The sequence below is a fragment of the Dama dama genome, chromosome 28 (assembly GCF_033118175.1).
Source record: "Dama dama isolate Ldn47 chromosome 28, ASM3311817v1, whole genome shotgun sequence".
In the NCBI taxonomy this organism is placed as follows: domain Eukaryota; kingdom Metazoa; phylum Chordata; class Mammalia; order Artiodactyla; family Cervidae; genus Dama; species Dama dama.
In genome coordinates this window covers 37,666,597-37,686,671 of record NC_083708.1, presented here as the reverse complement: position 1 = coordinate 37,686,671, position 20,075 = coordinate 37,666,597, and the positions used below count along the sequence as shown (strand labels likewise).

General features: G+C 43.0%; 1 protein-coding gene across 4 annotated transcripts in view; it reads right to left on the bottom strand.

The window, feature by feature from the left end:
• Positions 1–20,075, bottom strand: part of FYN (FYN proto-oncogene, Src family tyrosine kinase) — a 212,742-nt gene that overhangs the window by 105,994 nt on the left and 86,673 nt on the right. For all 4 annotated transcript variants that reach the window (XM_061131686.1, XM_061131690.1, XM_061131687.1 and 1 more), the window contains one exon: positions 10,113–10,182. The gene's annotated coding sequence lies outside the window, so the exon portion shown is untranslated. The remainder of the gene's footprint in view (positions 1–10,112; positions 10,183–20,075) is intronic.

Sequence of the window (20,075 nt, the reverse complement as noted above, 5' to 3'; positions counted from 1 at the left end):
AGCTTGTGGTTATGGGCAAACCAAGCATCCCCTGTAATTAGAGTTAGCTGGGGAAAAAGTGACACAAAGAGGACAAAAATATGTGGCCTCAGATTAGGGGGAGAATAAAAAAGCTGCTGAAGTTTTTCTTAAGAGATTTAAATTAAAGAATCTAGCTAGGTATGACCTTGGGCCACCACACTGCCATGCTGCCCAATACCGGGAGCCACTAGCCATGCTGGATACTTGAAATATGGCTAAATTGAGATGTACTGTTTAAAGTGTCAAGTATACAGTGAGATCTCAAAGACTTGCTACAAAAATTCCAGTAATTTTGAACACTGATTACATGGCGATATGATAATATTTTAGATATCTATTAGGTTAAAGTACAGTATCAAAATTAATTCCACCTGTTTCTTTTTACATTCTTTCAGCATGGCTACTGGAAAATTATAATTACACATGCTCGTTGTCTTCTACTTCTGTGTCTGAACAACACTGATTTGGACTTTCCTTTCTTCACTTGTTAAACATTATTGGTGGTGGTAAGCTAGGTTATGGAGGATTTGGATGGAAATAAACACTGCTGACAATAAGATGATACAAGGGGTGAAGCACTACTTGACCGAAATTTTTAGCTTTAGGAAACCTGAGGCACAATCACAAAAGACCCAGGCTTATTTGGTTTGACCTGGACAAGACTCAACCTCTCTGTGCCTCAGGTTATTAATCTGGTAAAATGGGAGGGCAGGAATAAGCTCCTGCATGAGGAATTAAGACCAGAGGAGGTCTTTACCTGCAATCATCCCCATCACTCCCAACTCAGGAGTCATTCTGCTAGGAACAATTAGAATTAACCTAATAGGTCTTTATCCTCAGCAGCACTACAACAACTGAGGCCCATCCTGAGAAGTGCTGCTCTTTATCTGTCAGTTCTGCTTCAGTTCTTCTCATAGGAACGAGTTTGCAGGTTCTTCTGTGACTCCTTAACACAGTTAAATAAACACGAGAACAAGGAGTACACGATGGGTGAAACAGACAGACTTCATTGCCCTGCAAGGACTCAGAGAACATTTTGGAAAAAAAAAAAATTCTACAGATGATATTCAGAGGGAAGTGTATTTGTTTTCCTTCAAAGCTGCAAATGACACATCTATGATTGTGCTATTAACCTACTAGTTAAGAAATCCCATTTTTGTTAGTGTGTCTGTGTTTATGTCTGAGGAGCTGCTGGCTTGCTGTGTGTGTACATGTGGAGAGCTGATCCCCAGAAACTGAACAGCCCCATCTCCCCTGTTCTGATCCAGGGAAGCCAGCCAGCGGTCCGGCCTATCAGGGAGTACCTGTCCCTTCCCCAATCCCCACCCCATATCTCTTCTAGCTCTCTGAAACCATCTGTGTGAATAATGAACTGTGTTGATTCAGTGAAAAAGAAAATCCTATAAAATGAAGGTTTTATAATCATGTATCAATTAAAGAAAACTCCCCTGAAGACCGACTTTCCCTCTTCAAAAATCAAACACTCCCCCCAATCAAAAAAGCATCCCATCTCAAGAATAGTAATACCCGTTTTAAAAAGGGTGTTAAAAACAGACAAACCATGAATTCCATTTCTAAGCAAAGCCAGGCTGAGTCAAGACAGTCTCAGCCAGCAGCCGTGCTGGTGGGGAAAACTGAGGACTTGGCTTAAAGAGTATCAAAATACATAAATTAGTTGCCAACATTAAAAAGTTGGAATGGTTAACACACAGATGGAGATCTCTGGTGGTACTGAGCCACATCTGTCGGAAACCCAGTAGCACCTGGCCCTTTTAGGGTGGCAGGTGTTTCTCCAGCACCTCCCTCACTGACCTCCCTGTTCATGGACCCACCAGTCAGGCAGGCACTCATCTAAGGCAAGAAAAGTAGGGTGGGAGACACAGCCAGGGCTGGGGGTCAGAGGGAACACGAATGAGTGGGAAACTCTGACACATCTGCTTGATCTTGGCTCCACTGTGGGAGCTGGGTGACCCTGAACAAGTCACTTTGCTTGCTAGTCTGAGCTGTTGTGAGGGAAGAAAGTGAAAGGAGTTCTATAGGTAAGGAGTCTGTGTGGTCCTGGTGCGCTGTACATGCTCTGCTCAACTTACTCCCTATGCTGAAGGTGAGAAAGGAAAATGTTTGGCATAATCTATTATCACAGCAAAATCGAGCTGACTACCAAGGAAGTGGCTTAAAAGTCATCACTGAAAAATATGAAGGCCCAGATCATTCACTATAAAGAACTGACAACGTGAAAGCAAAGGGTAAAAACTATCAGGCACCATCCCAGTGTGATAGTAGATGCAAGCTAGGATTATTCACTGACACTCAAATCCCTGAATGAAAGGTAGGTGGGGGGCAGGACGCTGATAAAGGACCCGGGTACCAGCCCACAGATGCCTTACTGACTCTAAGTGCTTCTGGACATTGGTGAGCTCTGGTTACCACCTAATCTATCAGATAAGACTGAGCACTGCGGATGATGGACAAGTTGACATCATCTGCCTCCTGATGTGATATAACATCAAGGATGGAATACCGCCTGTGAAGAATTCTTGCCAAAAGAGGTTTCACCTGCCTCTAATATCAAGCCTCTAGACTTCACAATTTTCAGGAAGTGAGGAGCAAGTTAAATAACCCTGTGAAGAAACAGACAAGCTCGGAAGGCAGGACGTTCTATAGCACAGCCAGCCGGGACAACAGGGAAAGTTTGAATATGGACTGAGTATTTGATAATATTATGGAATTATTGTTTTATTTCTTATTAGCTAATAGTATTGTGGTTATGTAGAAGAAAGTCCTTATATTTAGGAGATACATGATGAACTATTCAGAGGCAAAGGGTCAAGATGTTTGCAACTTTCAAATGGTTTTGCAAAATTTATATAACATATATTACATATAATATATATCATATATTACATGTTACATATAATTATATATATTACATATATTGGGATAAAGAAGGTAAATATGGCAAATATAGACTAACGTGTGAATCTAAATAAAGGATGTACAGGTATTTATCATTCTCCCAAGCCAGTACATTTGAAAATTTTCAAAATAAAAAATTGAGATAGAATCTGGAAGAGAGAAAGGGGGGAAAGCCAGGAAAGCAGAAAAAAAAAAAAAAGATAAGATGCTATCACTTCCTCCCCTTTACATAACCCCTTCAACGTTTATATTCAAGTCAGCTTCACTGTGTGCCTTTTCATTCAACATGGTTTTATTTTTACCACGTTAATCAACTTTCATGTGTGCTCATTCAAACTGATGTAGCCACTGTCTTGGCTTCTTTGTTGGCTGACATCAAAACCAAATTTTAAACAAAGCTCCAACAGGCTGTAGAATTGCAGCAGGTAGATAGGAAGCCTAAGCTATCATATCAGAAACTCCTAACACTGAAACCTGATTGCCCCTGTGGATGGTTTGTAAGCCAGTAAGACTAGATCAAAGGCTTTGGGCGGAGCATCCTCTTTGATCTCTTCCAAAGAGAATACACACATACTCTCTCTCCACCTGCGCTGGGCATGGACAGAGGAATGCCAGCCACAGGGTGCTGCTCGGCTGGGCCACTGAGGTTCCAGAGAGGCTGCTTCCCCTGCAGGATGCTGCAGCGGAGGTCTGGCGCTATAGCAATGGCACAATCCAAGGAACAGCTACTCTGAGTTCAATTTCACTGCAGTGCGCGCTCCCAGAGAAGTGGGAATGAATTCTGTGATGCCTCTAACGTGGAGAGGGACATAGAGACCTTGGATTGAGAGAGTGGGTATGAGCCCCACTCTGGTGTATAGCAGCCACTCAGCCTCAGAGCAGTGCCTCTCAGCAGGGCTGCACGGCATGCTGCATCGGGGACAATTCTTCACTGGGCAGGCTTCACGGCAGGACAGTCGCCACCTCTGCCCCACCCCTGTCTCTCCACATGCCACTAGTTTCTTTCTCTTTGACAGCAGGACAACAAACATGTCTGCACTCCCAAATGCCCCCTGCCTGAGACTAAGGCTATAGTCTCTGAGCATCAGATTTTATCTGGGCATGGCACCTGCTCCACCACCTAAGAAGTGGTTTTGGAGGAGCAAATGCGTGGCAGTTTCTTATGAACCTAATTGGGTTATGCGAATGGTATCATCACATGCATTCACAAGCCCTGCCAATTAGGGGCAGGGCTTGGGGGGTGGGTGGGTCCTATCACCTGGATCCTAGGTGAGATGTATGACACAATGTCAGCTCTCAAGTCATGTACTAGAATACTTGTCAGCTACTTGTTCTGAAAATGTTTTCCCTCCATAAGTGGGAAATTCTGGTTTACAAGTGTTCCTGGAGGTAACAACCACACAACACTGAATTTTAAGAGTGGATTCTAAGTACATGAGCTATTGGGGCAGGCAAGCAGGAGGGCAGCCTCAATGCAGCTTCAAAGAGGCTGGTTTAGGATGGTGCCAAAACTGACCTGGAGACAGAAGAACACTTCTCTTAGAGAGCAAGGGATAACTGATCGTGGGAATTACTTCAAAGATTAACAGTAAAGGCGCCAAAACTGACCTGGAGACAGAAGAACACTTCTCTTGGAGAGCAAGGGATAACTGATCGTGGGAATTACTTCAAAGATCAACAGTACAAGGTTGATGCGTCTGCTCAACCTTGGTGCACCTGCTCTCATGCACACCAGAGCAGGGCCAGCATGCACAGGGCTGGCTTTCAACATGTCATACCGCTCTGTTCTTTAAAGCTTCCAGTGATGCTCACAAAAGGGCAAAGGGCATCTGAGAGGCTGCCGCACGCAATCTGTATGCGCCCTGATGAGAGTTGGACTGTGAAGAAAGCTGAGCGCTGAAGAATTGACACTTTTGAACTTTTGTGGTGTTGAAGAAGACTCTTGAGAGTCCCTTGGGCTGCAAGGAGATCCAACCAGTCCATCCTAAAGGAGGTCAGTCCTGGGTTTTCATTGCAAGGACTGATGCTGAAGATGAAACTCCAATACGTTGGCCATCTCATGCGAAGAGCTGACTCATTGGAAAAGACCCTGATGCTGGAAGGGATTGGGGGCAGGAGGAGAAGGGGACGACAGAGGATGAGATGGCTGGATGGCATCACCAACTCGATGGACTTGAGTTTGAGTAGACTCCGGGAGCTGGTGATGGACAGGGAGACCTGGCATGCTGTGATTCATGGGGTTGCAAAGAGTCAGACACAACTGAGCGACTGAACGAACTGAACTGATGAAGGGGAGAATGGGGCTGCGGTTCACAGAGGTTAGTGTGCGGGAGCCACCTGAAGAGCTAGGCAGGAAGACAATGCCCACCCTCCCCACCCCCCTGCACAACACACACACACACACACACACACACACACACACACGGATTCACCTGAGGCACCAGAGGCAGGGCTGGGAAAAGGCAGAATCTCAAAGAACAAAAGTGAAACCAGGTAACTCACTCCCGGTCATTATCCAAAGAACACTGAAATGGCCCACAAGAATTACCCATGGGTTGGAAAAGGCGTGCTGCAAACAAGTAGTTGTAAGTGTGTAGTTCTGCTATAGACACATACAGTAAAATATTTTCCCCCAACGTGTCGTTTTTTATAGTCTCCCGTGATTCTGCTTACTACTACTTTTGGGGCATTCCTCCAAATTCTATTTGTCTTAAAAACAGCAGACTGATAATGTAACATCCCTAAATCTCCAGACTTGGCCATCTAAATGAGATCTTTCATCCTTCTCTTCTCCAGCTTCCCAGAATGCATTTTCATAACATTCTTGCAAGAGGAAAGATTATCAGGAAAAGAAAAATGAAGGGGAGTAAAGTCGAAGGAAAGTACCAAATACCAAAGCTTTTGGTAAGAAAATATTTAGGCAACGAGCACATAACCACACCCTTTCTGGGAAGATATTACTGGCCTTGAAGTTGGGTTAGCGGATCCCAAAATACACCTCACAAAAAGCACAGTTACCCTCCCGAAATAGGCCCTATAATTAAAGTCTTTTCAAGTGGATTGTCCTATATCACAACTTGACATATGCTGCTTTAATCTCCCTGCTTCAGCAAATGTAGCCATATTGGGCTACACAAGCTCACGACGACTCCCAGTTAAGCCAGATTGTACTGTCACTAGGAAATTGATGCAAATAAACAGCCCTGAGTACCAAAATACCCAATCTCAATCATCTGTAATGAGATCTCTCTCCTCCCAAAGCACATTTCTCATCACACCAGAATCACACCCTTGATTCAAAAGGATGGGCTAACCCAGATTGAAATACCACCTCATCTCAGAGGTCATCTGAAGACAAACACATCTGAAGAAGCTGGGGCTGAAATTTAAAACACGAGCCAATCTCTTTTGTGTGAATGCGGGACCAAGTTGTGTGAGTCTCGTTTTCAGCTTTAGCTGACAGTCCTCAGTATATGTCTTCAGACACCCATCTGTCTGAATTCATTTAGATCATTTCTGGCTCGGAGTTCGTGGTGATGTAGCCTCTTAGGAGCCCTTTCAGATTTGTGATTCTTTGAACAAACTTCTTTATGTTTTACATTTAATTAAATGTCAAAACATTAAAAAAAAATTAAACCTTCAAAATAATGAGTACCTTAGACATTGATTTTTTAAAAATTATTATTTCCGTATTGGTTTCACAGCCTCAGCACTACTAACATCTTGGGCAGGATCATTTCTGTAAGTGTGTGTGTGTGTGTGTGTGTGTGTGTGTGTGTATAGAAGGGGGGCGTCCTGTGCATTTTAGGGTCTTTAGCAGTATCTCTGGCTTCCATCCATTAGATGCCAATAGTACATACCCACCCTCCCCCATTGTGGCAACAAAAAATGTCTTCACACATTGCTAAATGTCCTCTGCAAGGACAAAAACAACCCTAGTTGAGAACTACTGCTCTCTATTTACCTATTTATACATCTTCCCCTGGCATTGCCAGGGGGAAAAAAAAGTCTAGATTTTTCAAGGCACCTATAAGTTTAATTTTCAGAATTTCTAACTTGCTATGACTCATGGTGAAGAAGTGGGACCTGTAATACAGTACTGCCCAGAAAGACTTATAAACAGCACCGCTGCTGTCTCAAACCAGGGGCAGGACCTGGCTTCATTTCAGTCTAGACAGTGATGAGGCTGGGTTTGCTGCCACCTGATCTCTCAGATGGACCACTAGCCTCCCTACTTTTAGGAGCTCCATTCTTAGAAGACTACTGGTAAGAAATCCTTCACGATCCAGTTACCAAGCCCTTAGTAAGGAAGGGGATAAGGCTTGCTGTGTATTAACACCGTCTACAGAAGTGGGGACCCACTGTATTCCTTCTGGAATCCAGATCCCCTCAGAGGCTGTGATTTTAGCCCCAGACCACTTGTAGGGAGCAAATCAGGAGAGGCGCTGGGCAGGGTGAGAAAGGAAAATCACATCAGGAGATGAAGAGTCAAAGAACAAAGACAGTTTAAACCCAGCCCAGAGAAGAAGAATGAGGAAGGAGAGCATCTTCAAATATCCAGTGGGCGGTGTGTGGGGAAGTAAGCGAGCTTGTCTCCATCTGCTTAGAGAGTGACTCAGGGCCCTCGATGATTTAATAAATACTCAGCACAGGCCTTCTGCAGGCCAGGTACTGTCCAGACACTGAAAAGAAGAAGGAAGAAGACCAAGTCCTGTTCCCTCCAGCACACACTGTAGATCAATAGAAGGTCTAGATAGCTTTTCTTCCCTCCCTCCTCCCCTCCTTCCCTTTTTCTTTCTTTGTAATAATTTAGCTAATGTCCAAGTATTTGTCTAAGTTGCTCATTCTTTTCCCCATTAAAAAAATTAAGGTTTAGTTAACTATAGCAAAATTCACCCTTTCTGTTGTATAGCCATGTGAGTTTTCACAAAGGCCTACAGTTGTATAAATACCAGTACAGTCAAAGCTAGCACAGCTTTCTCACCCCTTTAAATTTCCCTGTGTCCTGAATTGCTTTTTAATTGGAGAAAGCTTCCCTGTGCAGTAGCAAACCCCACCTCTGAAAGAATGTGAACTCCCCTCTGTCAAGAATTCTGGAGAAGAGTTCTATTTTTTTTTTGTTAATGGAAGACTGGACAAGACAACTGCTGAGGCCATGTTCATCTCTTTGAGGCCCTGCAACTGGAGGGTTGTCACCGCTGGACACCCAATCTTAACCATGAGCTCATCTCAGTGACATGCTTCATTCTCCCCAACTTCCGGTAAAGGGCCCCACCCTAAAGCCAAATTCTTTCAGTCAAAGCTCAAAAATTTCTGCCCTTCATGATGATGTTCGGCAGAAACCAACAAAATTATGTAATTATCCTTCAATAAATAAATAAATAAAATTGAAAAACTAAGGAATTGTGAATAAATATGGACTTCAGTTTAAAAAAAATTCTGTCCAGTAACTGAACCTCTGTGAAGCCTGAATAATAAGCATAGATAAAAAAGTCCAAAGAAAGGTTTGGAAATGAGAGCCTCAACATGGTAACTGGGACCTAAACCAAGGGTACCATCTCCTTCTGACCTGCCTTTCTCTTCTCATCATTTTGATTCAAAATAACATCAGCTCTCAAACTGAACAAAGCTAAAACAATGTGACCACACCTGGCTGCAAAGGCCGCAGGAAGGGGAGTTAAATTAGCTAAGCTGGTTTAAGAACTGGTTGACAGGGTGAGAGAAGGCGGCAAATGTCTTGAGGCTTCCTGCTGCTTGCTATGCAGTGGACGCTGGAGAAGGGACTGTGGTGACCAGCTTTGACGTCCCTTGTGATAACAAACAGGGGATGACTAGCCCCTCTTCAACGTCTCTTCTTCTGTAAGACACTCACACCTTTTGCTGGCTTGACCTCAATGGCAAAGGTCCAGTTTCCAAACAAGGGTATTCTGTTATCCAGAATAACTGCTTTTCACAGACATAGAGAATAGACTTGTGGTTGCCAAGCGGGAGGGAGGGATTGGGAGATTGGATTAGTAGGTTTGAATTATTATGTATAGGACAGATAAACAACAAGGTCCTACTGTATAGCATAAGGAGCTAAATTCAATATCCTGTGATAAACCATAATGGAAAAGAATATGAAAAAGAATGTATGTATATATATATACATGGATACATATATACATGAAAATATACATGAATGTGTATATATATATATATACACATGAAAATATATATGAATGATCAGTTCAGTCGCTCAGTCGTATCTGACTCTTTGCGACTCCATGAATTGCATATATACACAAAAAAATATATGAATGTATATATATGTGAATATATATATGAATCACTTTGCTGTATGGCAGAAATCAACACAACACAGTAAATTAATTATATTTCAATAAAATAAATTTTTAAAAAATGGCTTTATTGAGCGTCCCTGAACTACGTAGCTTGCTTTATTCTCACAACAACCCTAGGAGGTAGGTAGTATATGCCTTATTTTACAGATGAGGAGACTGAGGCTCAGTGAGGTTATATAACAAATGCTAAGTGTAGAACTTGGGTTTTGAGGCTCAGTGAGGTTATATAACAAATGGTAAGTGTGGAACTTGAGTTTTAACCCATGCCTCCTGTCCTTTTGACTACTGCTAGCGAGGTCTTCTGGGTGACTGCTGAATTTAATGTTCCTGGTCTCAGACCACTGCTCTGCTGGTCCCAGGCTGGGACGAGGCATGCTGGATTCTTAATTCCCCTTCATGTCCCATTCCCCAAGCAGCTAACTGCTTGTTTCTCTCTCATTTCAACAAATAGATCAGAAGGATCGCTCTGCTCTGGAAACCTAAAAACATTTTTCACTTCTTTTGGTTTGCAAGTTAATTACTCACATATTCCATGGGTGGCTTAGAACATAAGCTAAATGGTCCAGGGCATTCTTCATCCTGCATCTGGAAGGTTTCCTAAAATCTAGACGTATTATATCTTAGAAAACCCCATACGGCTTAATAACACCAGCAATGACAAGAAAAAATGTCGTACTCTCAGAAAACACCAACTGAGTGTCACATTTAATTATAAAATCCATTTTGTCAAGTGCAGAGCAGATTTAAAACATGCAGAGACAAAGCCTTGGCTTCCCTTTACGAGCACCATGTCCTTCACAAGGTATCAGAGATAAAGGCAGCGACACTTACCAAAATTTCCCCCAACGATCACAAACTTTATATATACCACATGTCTTCTAATACGGCTGCTGGACTGGTCCTGAAAAATACCACAACAAAAGGAAAAATGCATCATTAGGCAGAAGCAATTACGTATATGTTGTGTTTCCCTTCTGGAAACCACAATGTCCTCCCTATTCTGGGCACCCATCCATGGACCAAACTCTTGTTGGCATGCCTCACAGTGCACACAGTAGGACGACATTCAGTCAACATCCTTTGACCCAGCTGATGAATCACAGTGCCACCTTGCTTGTAGAACACAGGATCAGCTACTATTATTTCATCTCTAACTGGCAGTCCTTGAGGTTCTAAATACGTGGACAGGAACACCTAAACATTGTATCTTTAGCTGATAAATTACTGAAGTTACACAACAAAATGTTCCCCTCTTTTATTTCTCCTCTTTCTATTTATGGTCAGTGGGGTTGACCATCTTCCTATTCAGTCATCCTGCCTATCCATGGGGCACTGGTGTGATATGAGCACAGTTCCTGCCTTGCTGGAGCTTGGCGCCCAGCAGCTTTCCCCAGCTGGTCCAGAGGAGCCGAGAATCTCTGAAGGTGTCGGGGCCGGTAATTCCCCAAGTACAGGCACTTTGGTGACCTGTGTAGGTGAGGACAGTTGGTAAGAGCTGCTCTGCCCTCCCACAGGTCTCACAGATGTGAAGCTGTGGTTTCGGAGTGGGCGGGTAAAGCAGATGGAGCAGTAAAACTCCATCTCCCTTACAGAGTGCTATCTTTGCATGTGATTTTGGAGATGGCAGTCCCTCTGGGTACCACCCAGGTGGGTTTACTCAACACCTGTCAGCATATTCCACTCTGGGCGCTCCTGAGTCTGTGACCAGGAGGAACGCTGGTCCTTCAGTCTTAACAGCCTTTTCCCCCAAATTACAGCACTTCAGGATTCCTGTGTGTCTTTTGCCAAGAACACCGGCCCCCCCTACACACACAAGATAACAAAATAGATCTTCCTTTTCAATGGAGAGAGCACAATGATTTTCTCCACTGAACACCATGTATAAGGGCACTGTGACCATTTGCTTTGGCAGAAATTCACCACTGACAGACAGCATCTTCCATGCCCCGACATCATGTCAAGTGACTCACAGGATGAGTGGGGGTGTACCCTCCCTCCCCAGTAACTAAGACAATGATCAGATAGCCACTCAAAGAACGATGGCTAGATTTGGCACACTCTTTTAAACTTAAGGATATGTAAATCCACTTCATCTGAACTCGTTCCCTGTGAGTCACATTAGCTATATGGCATGAAATAAAAATAGCTGAATGAGAATCAAGAAAGCAGCATGACTTTAACCTTTTGTTTCAAAAATGGCAATGTATACAACCTCAAGAATAAATAACTAATAAGGTGTTTGTAGGTGCTCTCACACCACACTTCCTACTGCAAGTACTTTTTGTTTCTACTGCTATATCATAGATTTCCCACGGCTCCTGCTTTAAAGGTAACATTCTTGTTATGCACTGGATACAGGTATCTCTGGTACAGTTTTTATTTGCATGGGGCCATTCCCTCTTCCTTCCTCCTAACAGATCCCCCATGTTTCTCCAGCCACAGTCCTTGTGGGCAGGTGACAGCACTCCCAGCTGGGGTTAAGGGGAGGGACCTGCAAGGTCTAAGGCTTTGCAGCGTGCCCAGCAGCGGTGTCAGCATCACCTGGGAGCTTCTGAGAAATGTCAGCTCTGAGGTCTTGCCCCTAACCTACTGAACTGGAAGCTGTCTTACAAGATCCCAAGTGACCTGTGAGCATGCTACAGTTTGAGATCCACTGATCTAAGGGAAACTCATTCCTGTTGCCAGTGACTGGTTCAAGACTGGGCATGTATTCCTATCCAGGCCAATAACAGATGCAGAATGTTTTGCTGGGAGCTTCTCCTCCTTCTTCTGGGAGAAAGTCCCTCCTTTGGAATGCTGTGTGGGATGTGATGTCTGGGACTTCTGCAGCTATCTTGCTCCAACAAGATAAATTTGGCCCACAGAGGATGCAAAGGCAGAAGGAACTCAGGAAAGTAGAGTTGGAGGTGTTTGCATTCAGTCAACCCTAAAGTCTGCAGAGCTACTGGGCTTTCAATAAATTTCATATTGCACAGACCTCCTTAAATTGGATAGTCAATTATCTGCAGCTGGAAAGCCTCCTGACTGATCATTCCCCAGTAAGTATTATAAAGGAATAGAATGCCGAGGCACCATGCTGAGCCACACAGTGAAGGGCCCCAGACAAGTCAGTGCATTGAGAGACCAGAGCAACAGTTCAGAGGCCTCTTTTGTTCAGGGACTGACCCCGTAGTATTTCGGGTTCTGTCAACCATTATTCGCTCTGCACATTTCCAAAAGCTTTCCCCATCAGCCAGTCTGAATGATCAACCAGAGGAAGTGCTGAATGCTTTCCAAATTCTTTTAACCAAAGTGGTCAACAGTTGCCTTCTGCAGAAGTCACATGGATGTCATTTCCTGCAAAGACAATGGGAAACTAATTGCTCAGCCCCAGACTCTCATAGAGCAAACAACCTGTGATATGTAATTACTGAAGGGTAAATAAGGAAAAGCTTGAGGCTCTCAGAATCTGCTCTGGATGCACGCCAATAACTTGGAGACAGACAGAGAATGAATGAATGAATGAATGGGAGAGAGACAGCTGCTCTGGGAAAAGATTTAAAGGGCTAGCAGCTTAGGCAGCTGCCCACACTACTTTTACATATCACTGGTACTTATTAGAGACCTTCCTGAGGAAAGCAAATAGATGTTATATAAACCCAGGGTTTCCCCGGTGGCTCAGTTGGTAAAGAGACTGCCTGCAATGCAGGAGACCCAGGTTTCATCCCGGGGGTGGGAAGATCCCCCAGAGAAGGGAATGGCAACCTACTCCAGTACTCTTGCCTGGAGAATTCCATGGACGGGAGAGCCTGGTGGGCTACAGTCCATGGGGTCACAAAGAGTCGGACACAACTGAGTGACTAACACTTCACATTATATAACATAAACCCATACATGGCTCTGGTGTCATTTTGCTTCATATACAGGAATGATGTAGTCAAGGAGAACTAAGTGTCTAAATCAGACATTTTCTCTTTAGTGTCATAGCTTCGCAGCCACAACAGGATATTTTGGGGCACAAGTTTGTTGTTTTGGCATGATGCAGAATGTGTTTTCTATCATGGAGTGAACATTAGTTGGCTTTCCACAGAAGGTTTCTCAGGTTCCATCATCCCAGATTTCTCTTCCCCTCTAAACCTTTTTCCTTTCTCTTCTCTGGTACCTCATACACTTCCACAGCTCCAACTAACACCCTTTGTTCTTAGTTTCAAACCACATCTCTCAATCTGTCACTCCTGTTCCCAGTCACCGCTGCCCTTTATACAGAAAGTGCCTTGAAAGCAGAGACTCTCTATTGGTCACTGATATACATCCATGCTCAGGGCAATGGCTGGCGCTAAGTATTGCATTTGTTGAATGAATAAGTGAAAGGCCTCACTCAGATCCCTAAGGTGCCCCACAGATGGTCTTGCCATCACCTCCTACCTGGCCTCTCTGCCCCTGGCCTCTCCTTTTCTGACTCTGTTGACAGAAAGGAAAGTTTTGGATTATAGATCATGCACTGATCATGTCAGTCCTAGAATGTCTCAGTTGGAAATGATTTACCAGTCTAGTTCTACACTTTACAGGTGATAAACTATGCCCAATGAGGTCAGGAGACTTGCTTAAGGATTTATGATGAGTGGGTGGCAGAGATAGAAATATAACTCAGGCTGGTGACCCACGGCTCTTGCTAGTCTGCCACTGGGTCAAAACCTTCTGTACAGAAAACAAAAACAATCAAACACAATTAAACACGCAAACAAAAACCCAAAAACCGTCCATGGTGTTTCAGCAGAACGGAGTACAGGGCTAGACATACAGGAGGTTCTCAGTAAGTATTTGTAGACTGATGGACTAGATAAGTGAATGGGTGCTTGGCACAAGCCAATGGGAACCCTCTTAAGTGATAAGTAACACCCCAGTGCAATGAGCAAGGAAGGCCTCTGAACCTTTGGCCCCTGCAGTGCCTCTAACCCACCCCCTAGGAACCTCAGGGTACTGACACGGCTAGAAAGACCAAAGACTTACACAGACTCAGACTCTTCAGCTTTGTATTCCAAGTCAACCACCATCATTCCAGACCCAACTCGGCCTTATCGCCCATTTCTTTTTTCTCTCTTAAGCCCAGCCTTACCAAAGCATTGCTATTCCCAGCACCTGTCCCTCCTCTGGGCCTTCACCTGCCCTATTCTTCCCTCCCATGCATCCTTACCTCCATCTGTAAGAATGGTGACCCAGCCTGTCCCTTGAGCCCAACTGAAATATAAATCCCTCCCTGAAGTTCTTGTCCAATCCACTGGAATTCATCTCATCATTTACACCTCTACCAGAAATGAGCCAGATCCTTGAGCCAGGTACTTACTCTAAATCTATCTTTGAACCACTGACATCTTCCATGGCCCACTGCCTCAAACAGAGGAGGCACTTTTAGTCATTTTGTTGCATTCATAGGGCTTGATCCTTTTTTAGTTCACCTCTGTGACCACATTAGCTAGTTTTGGAATGGGGATTCCCAAGTCTTCCTCTAGCTGGCGGGGGCTGATGATAAAGCCAACATGTTTGCAGGGCCCACCCATTAAGGAGCAGCTGTTTTGAGTCTCTGCTGTCTTATTTTCAAAAGCAAAGGAAAGGGGACAGAGGCTAGAGAGGGTGACTTCCCCTCCCCTCCACAGCTCTCCTGTGGCTACAGATGTCCTGTGTGGCATGAGGTACAAACTAGGCATGTGACAGCATTCCCTGCAAGTCCAAACTCAACTGTCTGCAAAACTAAGGAGTTCCAAACGGCAGGATGATGCACTGAACGAGCAAGTGAGCAAACAAAGCCCAATTGCAAGGGAGGAGGATGGGAAGCAAAAAGCAGAGTTCCCGAGGAAACGGGGCCTGCTTCGTGGGGGAGGGAGAGGGGTGCTCCGAGCAGGCGGCACTGGCCCTTCTGGCTTTACCACAAGTTGGGGAGGCTCAAGCGAGGCTGTCGTGGCTGTCTGCTTTATTATTTGCTGGAGCGGGAGTAAAGGGTGGAAGAAGAGTGATGGGTAGACAAAGAGATGAGCCTGGAGGGCCCTCAGCAGCGCAAAGGGGTTACCGACCCCAGGGTGAGAGGGCAGGAAGGTCCAATTAGAAGGGGCCGCTGCTTCTGTCTCACTAGCCATTTCCAGGATGAGGGGCACTCAGGCTCACGGAGCAGCAGGGTATCCCCAAACCAGCAAATGAGCTTATCCTTGCCTCCCAGGAGGCAGCTCTCAGGTACATATTTTGGGCTCCTGGGCACAAGTGGGTGAGCTGAGTCATGCAAAGGGGTGGTCTAAGGGCCTGGATGGGGTTCTAGGGCTCCCCGTAACCTCTATCAACCCCAGCAGCAAGAGTAGTAGTGATACAATTTCTTCTCCTCCTTCACATAATAATTTATTACACATCATTAATTTGTACTATATTATTAATAATTATTATTTATGATAATGATGATTGTTATATTTAAACCTCTATGTTGAGGTTTTATTTGGGAAAGAAAGAAATGATGTGAATGCCACTGCAATAATTAGTTGACTGTTAGGAGGAAAAAGATTCTGCTTTTATAAGACATAAGAGAATGAAGTATATGTAAGAATTATGTCTTCCTTTTCTTTGGGGCAATGAGTTTCTATCAGGTGATCACACTCCTTAGGTATCAGGTAAAAATAAAACAGACACTGTTTCGTAGTATACTCACTTCTGATTTCCCCGGTAAATGAAGCTATTTCTAGTGATTTGCAATCCTGAGTCTGAACAAAAACACTGCTTTGCTATGACGCAGCTGGACAAGTCTCCAAGCTCTTTTCCAACCTGATAACCACTCTCAAGACCCTCTAAAACAGACATTCTGCAGTGGCTCCTGTGAAGGCCCTGGATATGCACACAGTATCACCATGCCGCCAAGATCAAGGTTAATAATGATGTCTGCAGAGTCCCTGAAATGTAGGCTGGCTAGAATATTAAAATCCCAGAATCCTGGGGCTGAATGGACTGTTAAAGAATATCTAGTCTGGTAGTCTTTAAGCTATTTTTCTTTTTAGTATAAAACCTTGTGCAATCACATGCAGATGTACGGACATGCATTTTCAACACTTTTGCTATACTCCAACATATTAGATAAAAATAGAACAGAACAGCTCTGGTTCAAGGAGGAAAGGACTCACAATACCACCACCTTGGCCATCCTCCTGTCCCACTCAGCACTTCTGGGGAACTTAGTGTTCAAAGAACAATGGAAACCCCAGAACTGGACTCCCACCCCATCCAACATCTGCATTGTGTCCTCAACATCCCTTCCAGCCATGGTTCTCCATGTGGCAACATGGCAAAGTCAATGCCTCTAATATTTCTCTACCAAGGACACATTTTACCTAAATCTGAGGATTCCATGTTTTGAATCACTTCATCTCTTCTAAAACTTGCATTTTTCAAGGACTAACTAATTTATTTGCCAGACCCTTTCTTAGATCCAGTGAGACCTCAACTTAAACCTTAGCCCTGCTAAACTTGGCAAATGTGAGAAAATTCCTTAATAATGTGAGGCAGTAAACCCAGTAGAAGCTTTTCTTCTCTTCCTCTGCTTTTTACTTCATCGAAGCAAATCTCCATCAAAAATATCAAATATCTAGGAATAAGTCCAATAAAAGATGTGTAAGAAAAAATAAATTTAGAAAAAGAATTAAAAGTAAAATTTAAAATGTGTAAGACCTTAACACTGAAAACCATTAAAAACATTACTGAGAGACATTAAACACCTAAATAATAGAGAGTTATGCTGTGTACATGGATTAAAAGACTCAGTATTTTAAAGATGTCAGTTCTCCCCTAAAATGCATCTTCAGTGCAATTTTGATTAAAAAAAAGTTTTCTTTTTCTGGTAGAAATCAACAGGCAGATTCTATAAGTCGCATGGAAATGCAAAGTGCCCAAAACCAAGATAATCTTCAAGAACAACCACAAAACTGGAAGACTTACTCTATCAGATACCAAATTTCATTATAAAATAACAATAATTAAGATAGTGTGGTATTTGTATCATAGACAATTAGATCAACAGAACAAAAAAGAAGGTTCAAAAATAGACCTACACAGATAATCACCTGATTTATGACAAAGATGACACTGAAGTTCAAAGAAATGGAGCTGGATTTACTGGGTATTGTGGGTTGATTATGTTCCCCTGAAAGATATACTGAAGTACTAACCAGCACCCCCTCCCAGTACCTCAGAAGGTGACATTATTCAGACATAGGGTCACTGAAGATGTAATTAGTTAAAATGACATTATAGCAGATTAGCATGCATCCTAAATTCAATATGACTGATTCCCATTTAAGAAGAGGGAAATTTAGACACAGAGATACAAGGGGAAAAATTCAATGTGACAACAGAGGCAGAGGTCACAGCAATGTAGTCACAAAGCAAGGGATGTCAAGGATTTCTAGCCACCACCAGAAGCTAGGAAGAGGCGAGGAAGGGATCGTCCTCAGAGACTTTAGAGGGAACATGACCCTGCCCACACCTTGATTTCAGGCGTCTGGCCTCCAGAACTTTGAGAGGATCACTTCCTGTTGTCTTAAGCCACCCAATTTGTGGTACTTTATTAGGGTGGCCCTAGGAAATGAATACACTGTGTATCTGTATTAAAAAAAAAAATGAACCTAATCTCTACTTTACATGCGCAAGTCAATTCCAGACAGATGGTGGAAATAAATGTGAAAGGTAAAATAATAATACTTTTAGAAGGAAACAAAGAATACCTTCGGATCTTCTGACAGGTAAAGGAGTTTCAAAAAATAAAACACAAAAAAGTGTTAACCATGAAGAAAAAATACGATAATTTAAATTGTATTAAATTTAAGAATTCTTTATCAAAACACATCAACAGGATCAAGGTAGGCCACACAGTGAAGAAAATAATTGCAACATATGTATCCAGCAAAGAACTCCTACAAAGCCACAAGGAAAAGGCAGACTATCCAATACAAAAATGGGCAAATACTTGAGAAGAAATTTCACTAAAAGGGAAATCTAAATGACCAATAAACACATAAGAAGATGCTCTCAGATATGCAGATGATACCACTCAAATGGCAGAAAGTGAAGAGGAACTAAAGGGCCTCTTGATGAAGGTGAAAGAGGAGAGTGAAAAATCTGGTTTAAAACTCAGCATTCAAAAACCTAAGATCATGGCATCCAGCCCCATCACCTCATGGCAAATAGATGGGGAAAAAGTGGAAGCAGTGAAAGATTTTATTTCCTTGGACTCCAAAATCACTGCAGCCATGAAATTTAAAGACATTTGCTCCTTGGAAGAAAAGCTATGACAAACCTAGACAGCATATTAAAAAGCAGACATTACTTTGCTGACAAAGGTCTGTATGGTCAAAGCTATGGTTTTTCCAGTAGTCATGTATGGATGTGAGAGTTGGACCATAAAGAAGACTGAGCCCTGAAGAACTGATGCTTTTGAGTTGTGGTGCTGGAGAACACTCTTGAGAGTTCTTTGGACTGCACAGAGATCAAACTAGTCAATCCTAAAGGAAATTAGTCCTGACTATTCACTGGAAGGTCTGTTGCTGAAACTGAAGCTCCAATACTTTGGCCACCTGATTCGAAGAGTTGACTCACTGGAAAAAAGACCCTGATGCTGGGAGAGATTGAAGGCAAAAGCAGAAGAGGGTGACAAAGGATAAGATGGTTGGATAGCGTCACCAACTCAATGGACATGAATTAGGGCAAATTTCAGGAGATACTGGAGGACAGAGGAGCCTGGCGTGCTGCAGTCCATGGACTAAACTAGTTGGACTAGTTTAGTCATCAAAGAAAAGTAAATTAGAATCACAATGCCTTACCAACATACACCTACCAGATAGGCAGAGACAAATGACGAAATGACAGAGACAAAAACTGCAAAGTCTTGGTGACAACATGGAGCCACTGGAACTCTCATACTATGCTGATGAGAGGGTAAATTGATAAAGACACTGTGGAAACCTGGCAGGATCTATCCGAGCTGGACGCACCTATGTCTCACCATCAAGGAATCTCTCTTCCAGCAACATTAAAGGTACTCACCCACTGGCGCATACAGGAGTGTTCCTAGCAGCACTGTGCTGAACCCAGCCCAAAGCCCATGTGTAACAGAAGGGTTAAGTAAACTTTGGGAGCGTTATACAATACATTATATGGCAATGAGACTGAACAAACTACTCCTCAATAACAATAAGGATTAACTGAGAAACACAAAAATACATCCTTAAGATTTTGTTTATATAAAATCCAAGACAGACAACTCAACCTATGTTAGAAATCACGGTATAACAGTTACCTTTGGTGGGATTTCGGGACTAGAAAGGGGTCTAAGGGGCTTTGCAGCTTGGGTGACTTTCTTTCTCCATCTGGTTCCTGGTTACAGGGGTGTGTTCACCTTATGAAAATTCATTTTCAGTGCAATTAACAAACTGTGCACTTTTCTATATGAATGTTAATACTTCAATTAAAAAAAAAAACACTCAGTGGTTAATGCAGTGAAACCAGAGACAAAACAGAGCTCTTATAAGTGCTGAAAGCAAAAGAGTGCAGCAATTTAATTTAAGCAAGATAATTCAAAAATCTGCTTTGCTAAAAGCTTAAAAGTACCATTTCATTTCATTGGGTTTTTTTATTCACTGAAGATGACTGTGATGCCCAAGTTATTTTTATTATTGTATGTTAGGACAGCATGAAGTAAACAGCTTCAAAATAAAGTAACACAAATCATTTTAATTTCATCTGATTGATTTTTAAGGTGAAAATTTGGACATTCAAGGCTGATTTTTTCAC